Source organism: Lampetra fluviatilis, chromosome 56 (assembly GCF_964198595.1).
Source record: "Lampetra fluviatilis chromosome 56, kcLamFluv1.1, whole genome shotgun sequence".
Taxonomy (NCBI): domain Eukaryota; kingdom Metazoa; phylum Chordata; class Hyperoartia; order Petromyzontiformes; family Petromyzontidae; genus Lampetra; species Lampetra fluviatilis.
The window spans coordinates 2,874,404-2,893,217 of NC_136330.1; the positions used below are offsets into that span (position 1 = coordinate 2,874,404).

Genomic DNA, 18,814 nt, shown 5'->3' on the forward strand with positions numbered 1-18,814 from the left:
AGTGAGAATGATGGCTTTAATCTAAGTTGTCTTGTGGTTGTTGTTGTTGTTTGACTTGCATCCCACTGGGATTTTTGCACACAGTGTTGGTGTACGGTGCCTTTTCTGCAATATGTTGCTGTCTTTTCTTGGATTTTCTGTGTGCACATAGTCACATATTCACTTTAAGACGTTTTCTTGTTCATGTTTTTGTTTTTTGCTTGTTGCGGTTACACCCGATTCAAGAGCCGGCTCACAGGGCTATACCAAATTAATAAATAATAATAATAAATGAAACTTTTCTTTGGGAAACACCAAATTCCACAATAAAACTGTGCAAAGATCCAACGCTGAAGATCCCCGCGGTTTTACCTTCAACGAAGGTCATGGTCCACCCTAAACTTCATCCGCACAAACTGTGGCAGATGCGGATACCTGGTGCACAAATGGAAAATTAAAAACTCCCCGGCAGTCGTCGTGGTCGTCCAGAACAGAGACCATACAACGTGGAACGACGCAATGCCCCGATCCACCAATACGAATGTGGAGACATCACGACGACGATGACGATACACTACTCCGCGACTCCTGACGCGCTTACCTGGGCTCCACCACCTGAACGTGAAATCGCAGTCTTTGCTGTGCACCTGCATCAGCGGGCGTACGAAGGAAGGAGATAAGTATAACCCGTAAAAACAAAGTTTTTCACTATAAATCCTTTATATGCGTGGCGGCTAGAGTCCTCTCGTCCTCTGGCTTGAGATGGCTGCCACCTATGGGTCAGATGATTGCATTGCACCATTAAGCAATTGGTAATTCAATATTATATTTTTGTCCTAAAAAGTGTAAAATTTTGGAACAAAATTTTCGCGAACATTAATTGTCACGCACAACGAGTCTGTGTGCAAAATGTCAGCTCGATTGGATCACGGGAAGTGGGTTAAAAAACGACCGAAAGATTTGCACGGTCCTAAGCAAGCAAGCGAACTTAATATAAAGGATTTTAAAAAGAAACAGCAGTAGCCATGGAGTCAACATTGGGGGGGACCAAATCTTCCAGAAAAAAATCTAAATTTGAAAACTAATTTCCTGCCATGTCCTGCCTAAAATATAAAAAAAATTCATTAACACATAGGATTGACTTTTTATTTATTTTTAACAATAATGTCTAATAGTGTACTGTATTACATTGCTCTGATTTTCTTTTTTACCTTTTCTTGTTTCATTGTATATAATGGCAAAGATTAGGGATTTATAACGTACACCAATAACCACAATCATATAAACAGAAATATTTTTTAAAGCAATATATTGGGGAAGGGGACATTTTGAGCATATTTTAATATTTGATATATTATAACTAGCTTGACTACCCGGCTTCGCTTGGGACTTGGATTCACCACGCCGGCCGCCTTTGTCTCCCCAGTGGCAATGTTCACACACCACACCAGTTAATTGTTTATATATGATAATTGCGGCCTTGAGAAGAAGAACATCACCACCACTACCGCTGTCGCCTTAAAAGGTAGAATAGGTGGCACTCCACGCCGCTGTTCTGCATAATCTCGGAGGCAATAGCCACTCGTTGAGAAGTGTTAAGCCCAAAATCACTTTCAGCAGAGTACAGCCACAGTGATACAATATTACCGCTATTCTTTGGGTCTTTCGGTAAAGTCATGTAGATAGGTACAAATACAAATATATATAAATAAAAGGGGGCTAAACGGGCGCGGCACCGGCTAGAGAAGAGATGGCGTGATGTGGTACAGGAGGATGTGGAGCTGAGTGGACTTGTCGATGATTGGTACCAGCGGTGTCAAGATCGGCCTCTGTGGAGGAGGCTCGTGAAGGCCGCTACTGGCCAGTTGGAGGCAGTCGCCCTCCAACAACAACGGAGGGCGGAGGAGCGACGCTCACAACAACGAACGGAGCGCCGGGTGGCTAAAGCACAGCAAGTTGGCACAGTAAGAGGCACAGGTGGTGCATCAGCCAGTCATCTCAGTCAGTCGACCCGTGGCACCTGCTGGGTCTGCCCCGTGACCTCCTGCCAGCGGGCGTTCGACACTTCACGTGGCCTCAAAGTGCACATGGCCTGGCACAAGCGTCGAGGTGACGTCACCGCCACTTAGTGGCGAATGGTGGTTGTTGTTGTGTGTGTGTAAGTGTGTGTGTGTACATGTGTGTGTGTGTGCATGTGTGTGTGTGTAGGGGGCGGTAGTGAAGCGGTAAGCGCGCCGCGCTATGAACCCGGCGACCCGTGCTCGATTACCGCTCACGGCCAACACCACCAGTGACGATTGTCTGAACCGGTACTGGGCCTCCCGTAGGTCGACTCAGCCTCAAGTGAGTACCTGGTGGCAGTGTCTAAACATCGCCACTGGGGAGACAAAGGCGGCCGGGCGTGGTGCTGGCCACCCACCCCCTCGTGTGCTGTGCCGGCCTTCACAGGTGCACGCTAACAGGTAACAGCACTTGCCCCAACAGTCTGTTAATGCTATAAGGGGGATCTTTATATTTGTGTACTTGTGTACGTGTATGTGGGGTATTGTAGCAGTCAGCGCGCTGTGCTATGGGGCCGTCCATAAATGACGTCACGCGATTTTGGACGATTTTTGACCCCCCCCCCTTGTCACACGGCGTCACAAAAAGTCAGACCCCCCTCAAATATGACATCACAAAGCTCTGCCTCCACCCCCCCCCCAAAATAAAACATGCTTCAAATCGCTTTAAACTATTGTCATTGTAGTGCGTATTTAACGTGAGAAAATATTTATTAAAAAGTCTATTTAATTAAGTAGAACGTCTTGTCTATATTAATTTAAAGTTGCGCATTTTGATGTGACGTCACATTTCTCAAACCCCCACCCCCTCGTCACACATCGTTACAAATGTCTGACCCCCCCCCCTCCCCCCTAGGTGCGTGACGTCATTTATGGACGGCCCTTAACATCACCATTGGAGAGACAAAGGCGGGCGGGCGTGGTGAATCGTTCCGGCCTTCACTATAGCGCGGTACTCAAAGCACTTGCCCCAACAGCCTGTGCAGGCTACACGTGGGCTCTTTGGCTTTGGCGTGATTCTGCGATGAACTGGTTGTCCTTTCAGCTGCCACTATTTTCTACCAACATACCACGGCGGAGACACCCAACTAAGCTTGCGCCGGGGGCGCCTGGCGGGACAGACGTTCATGACGCCTTCGAGCCAAAAGCCCCCATTTGGTGGAGCCGTAATTCTCCCACGCGGAATCTCACAAGGCGCGCCGTAAAAAAAAAAGCTGACAATCCTCTGCCGGTAGATGGACCGGTACCTCTGTGAAATACCAGGCGGTTCGGTGGACCGGTTCTGGCACCAGTCGTCACGAGGGTTGGACAGTCCTCCACTCCGGGGCAAGGCACAGGCCAACACCAGGGCGTGGAATTGCTTTCGAATAAAACAATGAACGGGGTGTGTGGGGGGATATTCATATTCTTAGGTTTTTTCGGTAAAGTCACGTAGATAAAAAAATAAAATTAATAAAAGTAAAATAAAATCAAGTAAGATACAGCGATCAAGTAAGATACAGCGATCAAGTAAGATACAGCGATCAAGTAAGATACAGCGATCTAGTAAGATACAGCGATCAAGTAAGATACAGCGATCAAGTAAGATACAGCGATCAAGTAAGATACAGCGATCAAGTAAGATACAGCGATCAAGTAAGATACAGCGATCTAGTAAGATACAGCGATCAAGTAAGATACAGCGATCAAGTAAGATACAGCGATCAAGTAAGATACAACGATCTAGTAAGATACAGCGATCAAGTAAGATACAGCGATCAAGTAAGATACAGCGATCAAGTAAGATACAGCGATCAAGTAAGATACAGCGATCAAGTAAGATACAGCAATCTAGTAAGATACAGCGATCTAGTAAGATACAGCGATCAAGTAAGATACAGCGATCTAGTAAGATACAGCGATCTAGTAAGATACAGCGATCAAGTAAGATACAGCGATCAAGTAAGATACAGCGATCAAGTAAGATACAGCGATCTAGTAAGATACAGCGATCAAGTAAGATACAGCGATCAAGTAAGATACAGCGATCAAGTAAGATACAGCGATCAAGTAAGATACAGCGATCTAGTAAGATACAGCGATCAAGTAAGATACAGCGATCTAGTAAGATACAGCGATCAAGTAAGATACAGCGATCAAGTAAGATACAGCGATCTAGTAAGATACAGCGATCTAGTAAGATACAGCGATCAAGTAAGATACAGCGATCAAGTAAGATACAGCAATCAAGTAAGATACAGCGATCAAGTAAGATACAGCGATCAAGTAAGATACAGCGATCTAGTAAGATACAGCGATCAAGTAAGATACAGCAATCTAGTAAGATACAGCGATCAAGTAAGATACAGCGATCAAGTAAGATACAGCGATCTAGTAAGATACAGCGATCTAGTAAGATACAGCGATCAAGTAAGATACAGCGATCAAGTAAGATACAGCGATCAAGTAAGATACAGCGATCTAGTAAGATACAGCGATCAAGTAAGATACAGCGATCAAGTAAGATACAGCGATCAAGTAAGATACAGCGATCAAGTAAGATACAGCGATCTAGTAAGATACAGCGATCTAGTAAGATACAGCGATCAAGTAAGATACAGCGATCAAGTAAGATACAGCGATCAAGTAAGATACAGCGATCAAGTAAGATACAGCGATCAAGTAAGATACAGCGATCAAGTAAGATACAGCGATCAAGTAAGATACAGCGATCAAGTAAGATACAGCGATCAAGTAAGATACAGCGATCAAGTAAGATACAGCGATCAAGTAAGATACAGCGATCTAGTAAGATACAGCGATCAAGTAAGATACAGCAATCAAGTAAGATACAGCGATCAAGTAAGATACAGCGATCAAGTAAGATACAGCGATCAAGTAAGATACAGCGATCAAGTAAGATACAGCGATCAAGTAAGATACAGCGATCAAGTAAGATACAGCGATCAAGTAAGATACAGCAATCAAGTAAGATACAGCGATCAAGTAAGATACAGCGATCAAGTAAGATACAGCGATCAAGTAAGATACAGCGATCAAGTAAGATACAGCGATCAAGTAAGATACAGCGATCAAGTAAGATACAGCGATCTAGTAAGATACAGCGATCAAGTAAGATACAGCAATCAAGTAAGATACAGCGATCAAGTAAGATACAGCGATCAAGTAAGATACAGCGATCAAGTAAGATACAGCGATCAAGTAAGATACAGCGATCAAGTAAGATACAGCGATCAAGTAAGATACAGCGATCAAGTAAGATACAGCAATCAAGTAAGATACAGCGATCAAGTAAGATACAGCGATCTAGTAAGATACAGCGATCTAGTAAGATACAGCGATCAAGTAAGATACAGCGATCAAGTAAGATACAGCGATCAAGTAAGATACAGCGATCAAGTAAGATACAGCGATCAAGTAAGATACAGCGATCTAGTAAGATACAGCGATCAAGTAAGATACAGCAATCTAGTAAGATACAGCGATCAAGTAAGATACAGCGATCAAGTAAGATACAGCGATCAAGTAAGATACAGCGATCAAGTAAGATACAGCGATCAAGTAAGATACAGCGATCAAGTAAGATACAGCGATCAAGTAAGATACAGCGATCAAGTAAGATACAGCGATCAAGTAAGATACAGCGATCAAGTAAGATACAGCGATCAAGTAAGATACAGCGATCAAGTAAGATACAGCGATCTAGTAAGATACAGCGATCAAGTAAGATACAGCGATCTAGTAAGATACAGCGATCAAGTAAGATACAGCAATCAAGTAAGATACAGCGATCAAGTAAGATACAGCGATCTAGTAAGATACAGCGATCAAGTAAGATACAGCAATCAAGTAAGATACAGCGATCAAGTAAGATACAGCGATCAAGTAAGATACAGCGATCAAGTAAGATACAGCAATCAAGTAAGATACAGCGATCAAGTAAGATACAGCGATCTAGTAAGATACAGCGATCTAGTAAGATACAGCGATCAAGTAAGATACAGCGATCTAGTAAGATACAGCGATCAAGTAAGATACAGCGATCAAGTAAGATACAGCGATCAAGTAAGATACAGCGATCTAGTAAGATACAGCGATCAAGTAAGATACAGCAATCTAGTAAGATACAGCGATCAAGTAAGATACAGCGATCAAGTAAGATACAGCGATCAAGTAAGATACAGCGATCAAGTAAGATACAGCGATCAAGTAAGATACAGCGATCAAGTAAGATACAGCGATCAAGTAAGATACAGCGATCAAGTAAGATACAGCGATCAAGTAAGATACAGCGATCAAGTAAGATACAGCGATCAAGTAAGATACAGCGATCAAGTAAGATACAGCGATCTAGTAAGATACAGCGATCAAGTAAGATACAGCGATCTAGTAAGATACAGCGATCAAGTAAGATACAGCAATCAAGTAAGATACAGCGATCAAGTAAGATACAGCGATCTAGTAAGATACAGCGATCAAGTAAGATACAGCGATCAAGTAAGATACAGCGATCAAGTAAGATACAGCGATCAAGTAAGATACAGCGATCAAGTAAGATACAGCGATCAAGTAAGATACAGCGATCAAGTAAGATACAGCGATCAAGTAAGATACAGCGATCAAGTAAGATACAGCGATCAAGTAAGATACAGCGATCTAGTAAGATACAGCGATCAAGTAAGATACAGCAATCAAGTAAGATACAGCGATCAAGTAAGATACAGCGATCTAGTAAGATACAGCGATCAAGTAAGATACAGCGATCAAGTAAGATACAGCTATCGTGCTGTGACGGTTCCACCTGAAGACGGAAGCTTGTGTTGCCTCCGAAACGTCGTGATTTTTTTTATTTTACTTTTATTAAATTTTTCATTTTTATCTATGTGATTTTACCGAAAAAACCTAAGAATATGAATCCTTGCAGTCACGAAAGCTTCAAATCTAGAACGTGTGGGGGGAGTTTGGAGGCGAGGGTGTGGGAAGCTACTTGGGGGATCATCTTCTCACCAACAGCAGGCGAGGTATGATGGTTGGTGGCGAGTCTTACATTCCAGAACATCTTGTTATCCAGAGAATGTTGTCTTCCACGGGTGCGTCTAAATCTCAGCCCCAGGGTGTGGGCTCATGAATTGCACGCCCCCACCACTCTTCCTAATGCGATATACACGATAGGTCCTCGCTTCATGCGTGGCGTTAACACTATTTAGCGCGTGTTCGCTCTAACGCGTTACTTCCATTCGGGAACACTTTTCGCACAATGCGTTATAACGCAGAACGCGCGCTGTACCAGCGCCGTTATAACGCGGTATAGTGAGCAGTCGACGACGACGACGGGACTACTTTCTTGAGCCGCACGGCTTGAGCGGAGCGATACAGCCCGCGGAATGATGCTCCACATTCTTCGCTCGCACCGTCTTCACCTAACCCGCAATTCGTGGCCAGCGGGGAAAGCCAAGCAACAGCCAGCGTTGTTCGGAGGCCCTTTGTTTAGCAGTGAGTTGACAAAAGGGGGGGGGGGGGCACACACACGTGACGCATACGGAGGTTGTGCGGCGTGTATATTAACGTAACCTTAATGAAGTGACTCGGTTCTTAATAAAGGTTTTTGGGTGAGACCGCCGAAGTATGAATGTTTCGTAACCCTCCACCACCCGACAGCCAGTAGGGTTTTGCACGTAAGCAACGCGCCCATTAGTTAGAATTATAGTGTAGAGTGTAGTGTAGTGCATAGTGTAGTGCATAGTGTAGTGTAGAGTGTAGTGCATAGTGTAGTGTATAGTGTAGTGCATAGTGTAGTGTATAGTGTAGTGCATAGTGTAGTGCATAGTGTAGTGCATAGTGTAGTGCATAGTGTAGTGTAGAGTGTAGTGCATAGTGTAGTGTATAGTGTAGTGCATAGTGTAGTGTATAGTGTAGTGTAGAGTGTAGTGCATAGTGTAGTGTATAGTGTAGTGCATAGTGTAGTGTATAGTGTAGTGCATAGTGTAGTGCATAGTGTAGTGCATAGTGTAGTGCATAGTGTAGTGTAGAGTGTAGTGCATAGTGTAGTGTATAGTGTAGTGCATAGTGTAGTGTATAGTGTAGTGTAGAGTGTAGTGCATAGTGTAGTGTATAGTGTAGTGCATAGTGTAGTGTATAGTGTAGTGCATAGTGTAGTGTATAGTGTAGTGCATAGTGTAGTGCATAGTGTAGTGCATAGTGTAGTGCATAGTGTAGTGTATAGTGTAGTGCATAGTGTAGTGTATAGTGTAGTGTATAGTGTAGTGCATAGTGTAGTGTATAGTGTAGTGCATAGTGTAGTGCATAGTGTAGTGCATAGTGTAGTGCATAGTGTAGTGCATAGTGTAGTGTATAGTGTAGTGCATAGTGTAGTGTATAGTGTAGTGCATAGTGTAGTGCATAGTGTAGTGCATAGTGTAGTGCATAGTGTAGTGCATAGTGTAGTGTATAGTGTAGTGCATAGTGTAGTGCATAGTGTAGTGTATAGTGTAGTGCATAGTGTAGTGTATAGTGTAGTGTATAGTGTAGTGTATAGTGTAGTGTGTAGTGTAGTGCATAGTGTAGTGCATAGTGTAGTGCATAGTGTAGTGCATAGTGTAGTGCATAGTGTAGTGTATAGTGTAGTGCATAGTGTAGTGTATAGTGTAGTGTATAGTGTAGTGTATAGTGTAGTGTATAGTGTAGTGTATAGTGTAGTGTATAGTGTAGTGTATAGTGTAGTGCATAGTGTAGTGCATAGTGTAGTGTATAGTGTAGTGTATAGTGTAGTGTATAGTGTAGTGCATAGTGTAGTGTATAGTGTAGTGCATAGTGTAGTGTATAGTGTAGTGTATAGTGTATAGTGTAGTGTATAGTGTAGTGTATAGTGTAGTGTATAGTGTAGTGTATAGTGTAGTGTATAGTGTAGTGCATAGTGTAGTGCATAGTGTAGTGTATAGTGTAGTGCATAGTGTAGTGTATAGTGTAGTGTATAGTGTAGTGTATAGTGTAGTGTATAGTGTAGTGTATAGTGTAGTGTATAGTGTAGTGCATAGTGTAGTGCATAGTGTAGTGTATAGTGTAGTGCATAGTGTAGTGTATAGTGTAGTGTATAGTGTAGTGTATAGTGTAGTGTATAGTGTAGTGTATAGTGTAGTGTATAGTGTAGTGCATAGTGTAGTGCATAGTGTAGTGTATAGTGTAGTGCATAGTGTAGTGTATAGTGTAGTGTATAGTGTAGTGTATAGTGTAGTGTATAGTGTAGTGTATAGTGTAGTGTATAGTGTAGTGTATAGTGTAGTGCATAGTGTAGTGTATAGTGTAGTGCATAGTGTAGTGCATAGTGTAGTGCATAGTGTAGTGCATAGTGTAGTGCATAGTGTAGTGTATAGTGTAGTGCATAGTGTAGTGCATAGTGTAGTGTATAGTGTAGTGTATAGTGTAGTGTATAGTGTAGTGTATAGTGTAGTGCATAGTGTAGTGCATAGTGTAGTGCATAGTGTAGTGCATAGTGTAGTGCATAGTGTAGTGTATAGTGTAGTGCATAGTGTAGTGTATAGTGTAGTGTATAGTGTAGTGCATAGTGTAGTGCATAGTGTAGTGTATAGTGTAGTGTATAGTGTAGTGTATAGTAGTGTAGTGTATAGTGTAGTGTATAGTGTAGTGCGTAGTGTATAGTGTAGTGTATAGTGTAGTGTATAGTGTAGTGTATAGTGTAGTGCATAGTGTAGTGTATAGTGTAGTGCATAGTGTAGTGTATAGTGTAGTGCATAGTGTAGTGCATAGTGTAGTGCATAGTGTAGTGTATAGTGTAGTGTATAGTGTAGTGTATAGTAGTGTAGTGTATAGTGTAGTGCATAGTGTAGTGCGTAGTGTATAGTGTAGTGTATAGTGTAGTGTATAGTGTAGTGTATAGTGTAGTGTATAGTGTAGTGCATAGTGTAGTGCATAGTGTAGTGCATAGTGTAGTGTATAGTGTAGTGCATAGTGTAGTGTATAGTGTAGTGCATAGTGTAGTGTATAGTGTAGTGCATAGTGTAGTGTATAGTGTAGTGCATAGTGTAGTGCATAGTGTAGTGCATAGTGTAGTGTATAGTGTAGTGCATAGTGTAGTGCATAGTGTAGTGTATAGTGTAGTGCATAGTGTAGTGTATAGTGTAGTGCATAGTGTAGTGTATAGTGTAGTGCATAGTGTAGTGTATAGTGTAGTGCATAGTGTAGTGTATAGTGTAGTGCATAGTGTAGTGTATAGTGTAGTGCATAGTGTAGTGCATAGTGTAGTGTATAGTGTAGTGCATAGTGTAGTGCATAGTGTAGTGCATAGTGTAGTGCATAGTGTAGTGTATAGTGTAGTGTATAGTGTAGTGCATAGTGTAGTGTATAGTGTAGTGCATAGTGTAGTGTATAGTGTAGTGCATAGTGTAGTGTATAGTGTAGTGCATAGTGTAGTGTATAGTGTAGTGCATAGTGTAGTGCATAGTGTAGTGTATAGTGTAGTGCATAGTGTAGTGCATAGTGTAGTGCATAGTGTAGTGCATAGTGTAGTGTATAGTGTAGTGTATAGTGTAGTGCATAGTGTAGTGTATAGTGTAGTGCATAGTGTAGTGCATAGTGTAGTGCATAGTGTAGTGTATAGTGTAGTGTATAGTGTAGTGTATAGTGTAGTGTATAGTGTAGTGCATAGTGTAGTGTATAGTGTAGTGTATAGTGTAGTGTATAGTGTAGTGCATAGTGTAGTGTATAGTGTAGTGCATAGTGTAGTGCATAGTGTAGTGCATAGTGTAGTGTATAGTGTAGTGTATAGTGTAGTGTATAGTGTAGTGCATAGTGTAGTGCATAGTGTAGTGTATAGTGTAGTGTATAGTGTAGTGTATAGTGTAGTGCATAGTGTAGTGTATAGTGTAGTGTATAGTGTAGTGCATAGTGTAGTGCGTAGTGTATAGTGTAGTGTATAGTGTAGTGTATAGTGTAGTGCGTAGTGTATAGTGTAGTGTATAGTGTAGTGCATAGTGTAGTGCGTAGTGTATAGTGTAGTGTATAGTGTAGTGTATAGTGTAGTGCATAGTGTAGTGCATAGTGTAGTGTATAGTGTAGTGCATAGTGTAGTGCATAGTGTAGTGTATAGTGTATAGTGTAGTGTATAGTGTAGTGCATAGTGTAGTGCGTAGTGTATAGTGTAGTGTATAGTGTAGTGCATAGTGTAGTGCGTAGTGTATAGTGTAGTGTATAGTGTAGTGTATAGTGTAGTGCATAGTGTAGTGCGTAGTGTATAGTGTAGTGTATAGTGTAGTGTATAGTGTAGTGCATAGTGTAGTGTATAGTGTAGTGTATAGTGTAGTGTATAGTGTAGTGCATAGTGTAGTGTATAGTGTAGTGCATAGTGTAGTGTATAGTGTAGTGCATAGTGTAGTGCATAGTGTAGTGTATAGTGTAGTGTATAGTGTAGTGCATAGTGTAGTGTATAGTGTAGTGCATAGTGTAGTGTATAGTGTAGTGCATAGTGTAGTGTATAGTGTAGTGCATAGTGTAGTGTATAGTGTAGTGCATAGTGTAGTGCATAGTGTAGTATATAGTGTAGTGCATAGTGTAGTGTATAGTGTAGTGCATAGTGTAGTGTATAGTGTAGTGCATAGTGTAGTGTATAGTGTAGTGCATAGTGTATAGTGTAGTGCATAGTGTAGTTTACTACTCAGCCCACGGCGTGTCGCTGGTAATTACATGAACCAGCATCATCGGACGATTTGCCTGAAATGTCACGGTACTCAAATCGTAAACGTTGTGGATTTACTCTCCAACACACCGGTGGGCTGAAGTAGTACACTACACTATGCACTACACGATACACTGGGGTTAGAGGGTCACGGCGCGTTCATCCTTACGCGGTCTAACTAAACCCCCCCCTCAAAAAAAAAAAACCTTTATCACGAATACTTTTGGTGGCGAAAGTCCTGCTTGCGTGTGAAACTCACGTGGTCCTATTTGCTGACGTCAATGCGGCCATGGGGACATTAACCGAATGCAGCTAGTGGTCATTTTGCCCGGGGGGGGTGGGGGGGGGCGAGAAAAAACGCGCCAGGTTTCAGACGGGATACACATTAAAGCCATTTATTTTCCGAACCCACTCGGGGGGGGAAGGGTTAAGACCCCCACCACCACCACACCCCCGTGAGCGCCGTGCTTCAATTATTACAATTACCGAATTACAACGCTCGCGAGGTGACACCAGCGACCCCCAGAGGAGCAGAGCGAGCCGAGTGACACGTGGGCCACGGCTGCCGTGCATGTCAGCCTCCCTTCTTTAATGCAACACTCGAATGCCCTTAGCAGAGTGCACCCACCTAAAAGCTTGGGCTGATGTCACAATTATGGCCACAGAAATTGAGGGAACATTTTTTGTTCCACTCACCACCATCCCCCCCCACCCCACCACCCGCAACTGAAATAGTCAACATATATGGCCGGGCTGGCTGGCTGGCTGACTGCCCCACGTATTTTTTCGCAAACACCGCAACGTTGGTCAACGGTGCCTCGTGTCAGCGGACGCGGGCCGATCTGGGGTCACGCGAGTTCAAATCTCGCCCCACCCCCCGACCCCCACCCCCCGACCCCCCCCCCCCCCCCCCCCCCGGGGTTGACGTCGATGTTGATGCAGGTGACGCTTTTCGTGGGGGCAGTCAACGGTGGTGCCGCAGCAAGCGTCAGAGGGTCAGGATCGAACCCACGACTTCCTGTACACCAGGCGAGGTAGTTAACATCTCCTAGCCACCGTGACACCCATTCATTGGCGGTCACATTCGCTGGTGGTCACAGCCAAGCGTATATCAGGCGATATCCACAATTGTGAACAAAAAACTCCTCCAGCCTTGGCACTTTAAATAGGCGGTGTAATGTCCGTGATTTAATGCATTTGCATGCATTGTGTCGTGTTCGATTTTAATAAATCAGGTTAGATACGTGAATGTGATGGTGTATATGCACATGGTGGTGCGGGTTAGTCGTAGTTAATTATAATCGACGGATAGTAACAGTGCAATGAAGCTGTGTTCGTTTCAATTACTGTGAAAATACTATTCTATTGAGGCTGTGATGTGATTACGTAATAACGCGTTCGCAAGCTGCACTCGGTCTACTGGAGATGAGATAACATAAACTCGGTTGAAATTATAGTCTTGGTTCTTTCGGTAAAGTCACGTAGAAGGGAAATAATAAAATAATAAAAATATAAAAATGAAAATTTATCACGACGTTTCGACTGCAACACAAGCAATCATCATCAGGTGTGAAATCCACAGCAAGAAATTTATTTTAAAACGTGTCGTCTTTTCAAAATTATTTTAAAACGTGTCGTCTTTTCAAAATTGCTCTCAATGTCAATGGAATCTCCATTGAAATAGTTCGAGGAGACAATCCAGATCCTCCAGCAAAGCGATCCTTGCTGGAAGCTCCGGTGTTTATGGGCTGTGGCTCATGGGAACCGGACCGAACGCCTCTATCGGAAGATCTGGTTGGGTTGAGAGTCCATAAGGCACTCCAATTAGAGCCAGATTATAGTACCCGTCGAATTTGTTTATGCAACAACAACAAACAGACCCACGGAGCCAGACAAAGGCGCGTTAATTAGTTCCACTGTTTAGTGCGGGCGGCTGATTGGTGTCCTGAAATCCGTGGGCGCGCGCCCGCACACGCACACACTTACCATTGTTCACACGTAGTGTTCATTTCCAGGACTCATAGAGACACACACACACACACAGCACTCGAATTATTCTTAAGTGCCAAACATTTAATGGAGGTACAACATCGTCGTCAACATCAACCGTGTTTTATCCACTGCTGGGCATCTTAAGTTATCTGTGTGTGGAGGGGGGGGGTAAACATATAGCTGAGAGCTGCCACTTAATAAAACGGGGGATTATTGCCTTAAGCCAATTCCGTTTTTTTCCAACAATTGTATCCCGATTTTGCAAGCAGCAGGGGTACCCACACTTTACCCCACCATGCACAGAGTCCTACCGATCGACGACTTCAACTGGCGCGCCGGGAAATCGAATTCAACCGCCGGCTCCTGATTGCAATTCCCGGTGTTGCTAACCCGTTTGGGCCACTTTGGCAGCATCTCAGGTTCTCAGTGTGTGTTGTTGTTGTTTTACTATCAAATGTTGACCTAGGCTGGCCTTTCCCCGCAACAGTCGTATATTTAAATTAGGTAGAGGGCTTCTTTATTCATCGTATATTCGTTTTAAATCAACGTGTGTGTGTGTGTGTTTGCTTGAATGCACTGAACGTCACCGGTGTGTTGACGCGTATCTTGATTACGCTTTGACGTATTTGAATACAAATCATCGTTTTTATTTTATTTTCCAAATGCAGAGCCTACGCAATTTGGAGCTCACGGTGGAGTCAAATGTCCAAAAATTATGGTCGCTTTAACATTCTCACGATCAAATACAGGGGTGGGGGGGGGGGAGATGAGACCCACACTGTGGCAATCGTTTACAAAGGAACACCACCGCTGGGATGTCATGGACGGCGACCGCTGTGCAAGAAATGTTACATTTTACAAAGAATAGAAATTAGATGTAGATCACGCATAAATAACACTCTGTTTACATGACTCGGGAGGCGAATTTGGGCTCTGTTTTCTCGACGTCAAACGTTGGGATTGAGTCTAGGTCAAGTATGGGGCTCGTGTTATTGACGTTTATGTTGTAATATATACAACTGGGGAGGTTTTTTTCTTCTGTTTTTACAAAAAAATAAGACGACGCCGCAAAAAATTAAAGTTGCAGCGCTGCAATTGATTGCTCGTGCCACTGCTAGTAGGCGAGTGTTCAGTAAGAGGAGCTCTCGATAATCCCTCCTAGAGGATATTTGGCCTTCTTCTTGGTTCTTTCGGTAAAGTCGCGTAGAAGGGAAGTAATACAATAATAAAAATAAAACATAATAAAATAATATAATCTACGTGACTTTACCGAAAGAACCAAGAAGATGAATCCCTGCAGTCACGAAAGCTTTAAAACGATATTTGGCCTAATCTACCATGCTGCCTGGACCTCGCGAAGCGATTGGAGTTGTTGCACTCTACCCCACACCACACGACCTGCCGATCAACGAATTTCCACTTGACTCAGAAAATGGCTCAATTCATTTCGCAGCCTAAAACCTGACGACAATTCCACAGGCTCGTCATCAAACTGGACAAAAACGATGGGCAAAAATGTAAAATGCCGACTAATTTGGCAAACAAAGACAAAGATCCCCCGTGTAGCCTTAACACACAGTCCACGTGTCCCTGTACACGTGTCCCTGTACACGTGTTCCAGCACACAATCCACTGCCGGACGAGGGTTCTCCGCTTGTCGTGTGGGTCGTTGTGGGTGGGTGGGGGGTTAGGGGGGGTTTCTTCGACCATACTTCACCACCGTAATCCCAAGTGACGCCGACATTTCGAGGGAAAGTTGCGGATGAGACGTAACTTTGGCGAGACACTATATATATATTTGGTTTAAACAAAATACAATTCTGATTATTATAAGGTTGCCCGCAAATTGTGTGTGCCCGGACACTCCCATTGAGTTTTTTGGGTTGCATATATATGAATACATTTTTTGTTGGCAATATCTCGAGTCATTTTCTATGAGTTCTGTTGTGTTTAAACTGAAATGCATTGTGATCGGCGTCCTTGAGTTCGGTGCATTTCTGTGCGCAGAAATTCGCTGAACAAAAAAAATGTGTCTATATGAAGAAAAATATAAATATATATATATGAATGTGCCAGTCAAATAGTTTCGTGAAAATTTTACCAAAACAATGTTCTGGCGTTCACATGAACGTCATGTGGCTCACAAGATGAAGGAATTCTATTGAGCAAACTGGGCCCTCAAATAAACAACCCCCAAAAAAACCACTTTGGATATTGTTTTGCTCCATGGTTATGGAATAATGATAATACAAAAGCGAGAAAGCGCTGTCCTTTGGAACTCAGCAAACCCGAATTCGACTCCCGGCCGTGGCCAACATTGACGGCGAGTGATACCGAGCCTGGCCCCGCCTTCAACAACACGCTGCCACAGCGGTGGTAAAGTATAGCGAAACACCCCCACGGCGTCGTGGGGAGGAACTCATCCAGCAGTAGATTCACGACGTGTGCGTCACCCTTAAATCGTGAGTTGTCCATATTGTGCCCGCTGGGTGGCAGAGATCGAACGGAATGTCGCCCCCGTACAGGGCCACAGGTCGTTCAAATCCGTGCACGCGGGATGCCTTAACGCGCGGCCTTCACGCTCTCACACACAAAAGACTCCAAACACTCGGTTGCTTTGTAATATATTTTTTTGTACTTCTGATTCCTTCCTAGTCCGGAGGCCTGGTGGATTTCGAGTTGTTCTGTTCGGCTCTGCTCGGGTGGTGGGCCAATCTCAAGTGCCGACATATTTCTGGTCACGCGGCTGTCCCGTTCCGTTGTCGACCCCGAGCCAGTTGTTGGAGATTCCACATTTCTCTGATGATAATGCACGCAGCCCACCCCCCCCCCCCCCCGTTGACTTTCCATTGAGTTAACTGAACGGTGTTCAATTTTGTAATTTCACTGTAAAGCCCTCTTGTGAATCCACTTCTGGATGATGACCGTACAATGCCCCCCCCCCGCCCCCCAACACGAGCGAGATTGGATTGTCACTTCGCCGTCAGCGCTTGCCCTGCAAGATACCCTCTCACCGTTGGGGTCAACCGAGGACGACAGTTGTGTGCAACCACGGGAAGAGATACCAACACAACGGTTTTGTCTGACAAGTGGGCCCCAAAGGTCGGTGCTAAACAACGGCCGGAATTCTGTCCGAAGGACATCGCGGTTCCACGTTCTCGCCTTGACCTTGGCCTTGACCTTTGCTGGACACTTCAACTTCAAGCCCCCCCCCCGCCCGCCCAGCCCCCCCCCCCCCCCAAAGCCGCCCACCGAGAGATGCGGGGTTGTTCTAATTCTACTCGATGTGTTGTCACTCGACAGAACGAACTTTGTCTCGTCTGAGCCACGTCATGACGTTCGACCGGCCAAGTGCACGAGGGGGGTGGGGGTGGGGGGAGGGCACGGGGGGCAACGGAGGGGGGAGGGGGGGCACTAGCAGGGGGGATAAAATTGAGTTGTCAATGGGGGTGAGGGTGGTGAGAAGCACTTGCCCCAACAGTCTGTTAGAGCATATGCCGGGGGATCTTTGTCTTTGGGCGAGCAGCTAGCTTGGCCGGGGGGGGGGGGGGTAAGGTGGATAAGGTGGGTACGTTGGGTTGATAATTTAATTCCTGCGAAGGTGCAAGGGGTGGAAAAAAAGGGTGGGGTACTTTCGCCGATAACACTGGTCGACACACTTTTTCTGGCATAAGGTATTCCAACGGTCTTAAGGTAATTTTTGGGTGCTGATTACAAATCTGGCATCAGTTTTTATCTATCACATCAGGTTTTTGAGATATAAAATATTGCATTTTCAATAAAAACTGCTGAAGAAAAATATTAAATAAATGTGGATATCTACATAAAATGATATTATAAACACACTATCCTAAAAATACAGCACCATATTTTTACACTAAAGCAGTCACTGACTGGCAACAGCTTGCAATCATAAGTGACAGGGATAATTTCGGGAAAAATCAATGAAAATGGGGTATGCCGATAGCATGAAAATTAGATGTGATAGAGCAAATCTGAGATCAGATTTGGAATCAGCGCCCTGAAATTAGTCTAAAACAGCTGCAAAAAGTCCAGGCCAGAAAAAAAATGTTTTTTTTGTTTTGACCAGTGTTATAAATCATCAGTGAGAGGGCCCCCACACATTTGAAACCATTGGAGGTTTGACGGCAACACGATGATGGGGGGGGAGGGTGCAGGGCCGGATTACCCGAGTAGCACTTTCAAGGGCCCCGCGCTAAATGCTTTCAAGCTATCAATTCCGCTTCAGTGATTCTGCACTTGCTCTATTACTATAGTACTATACCGTCTTCGACTTTTACGAACGCCCGGGTGTTTAAGGTTAGCGATTTGTCGTATTATCTGGCTCTATATCAGATTTTTTAAAACTACAATCACTTTACTATGCAAGTAAAACATTTCTGTTTCAATATGTACGTGTTTTTATTTATTTAGGGCCCCAATATCACATCATGCTACAGGCCTCGCACTAGCTTCATCAGGCACTGGGGGGGGGGGGGGGTGTTGTCACTCTTTGTGTATTGTCAGGGGCCGCCAGTGGCTCGCGGGCCTTGCAGTGAAGATCACCGAGCTCACGTGACAGAATCAGAATAGTTTTACCCGAGGAATCCGATAAGCTCTAAAGCAATTTTCTGCACGCTGCCACAGCGGTGGAACGGTCAGCGCAATGGAACCGTGGACCAAATGCGAGCATGTCATTTGGTCCACGTTCTCAGGAAGAACGTAATCAACCAGGTAGGGTGTTGACTGTTATGTTATCCGGCTCTCTGTTGTATTACATTACATTTCTACGTATACTAGATTTGTGTTTCTATTTAATTTATACCTGATGATGATTGCTTGTGTTGCAATCGAAACGTCGTATGCTAGTATTTAATTTATTATTTTATCTTTATACGTGACTTTACCGAAAGAAAAAAAGAGTATAGTAATAGGTTTTTACCCTTTTATCTGGCAACAAACTGACACCTTTATACAAGGGATCATGTTTACAATAACCACAACACTTGCAGTCAAAATGCAAACAAAAAGAGACAACTCTGATAATGATATGCGCTGTCCTTGAAATTGATTTGTCCACACCCGAGACGGCTTT

General features: G+C 43.8%; 1 protein-coding gene across 8 annotated transcripts in view; it reads left to right on the forward strand.

Annotated features, from left to right (window-relative positions):
• Positions 1-18,814, forward strand: part of LOC144950078 (high-affinity choline transporter 1-like) — a 140,885-nt gene that overhangs the window by 51,919 nt on the left and 70,152 nt on the right. Inside the window, exons 2-4 of one of the 8 annotated variants that reach the window (XM_078880087.1) lie at positions 2,188-2,441; positions 2,896-2,991; positions 12,670-12,761. The exons of 4 other annotated variants lie outside the window; for them this stretch is intronic. The gene's annotated coding sequence lies outside the window, so the exon portion shown is untranslated. Of the gene's footprint in view, positions 1-1,374; positions 1,505-1,761; positions 1,944-2,187; positions 2,442-2,895; positions 2,992-12,669; positions 12,762-18,814 lie in introns of those variants that run through there. 3 more of the 8 variants (XM_078880088.1, XM_078880090.1, XM_078880089.1) reach the window with 3 other exon arrangements.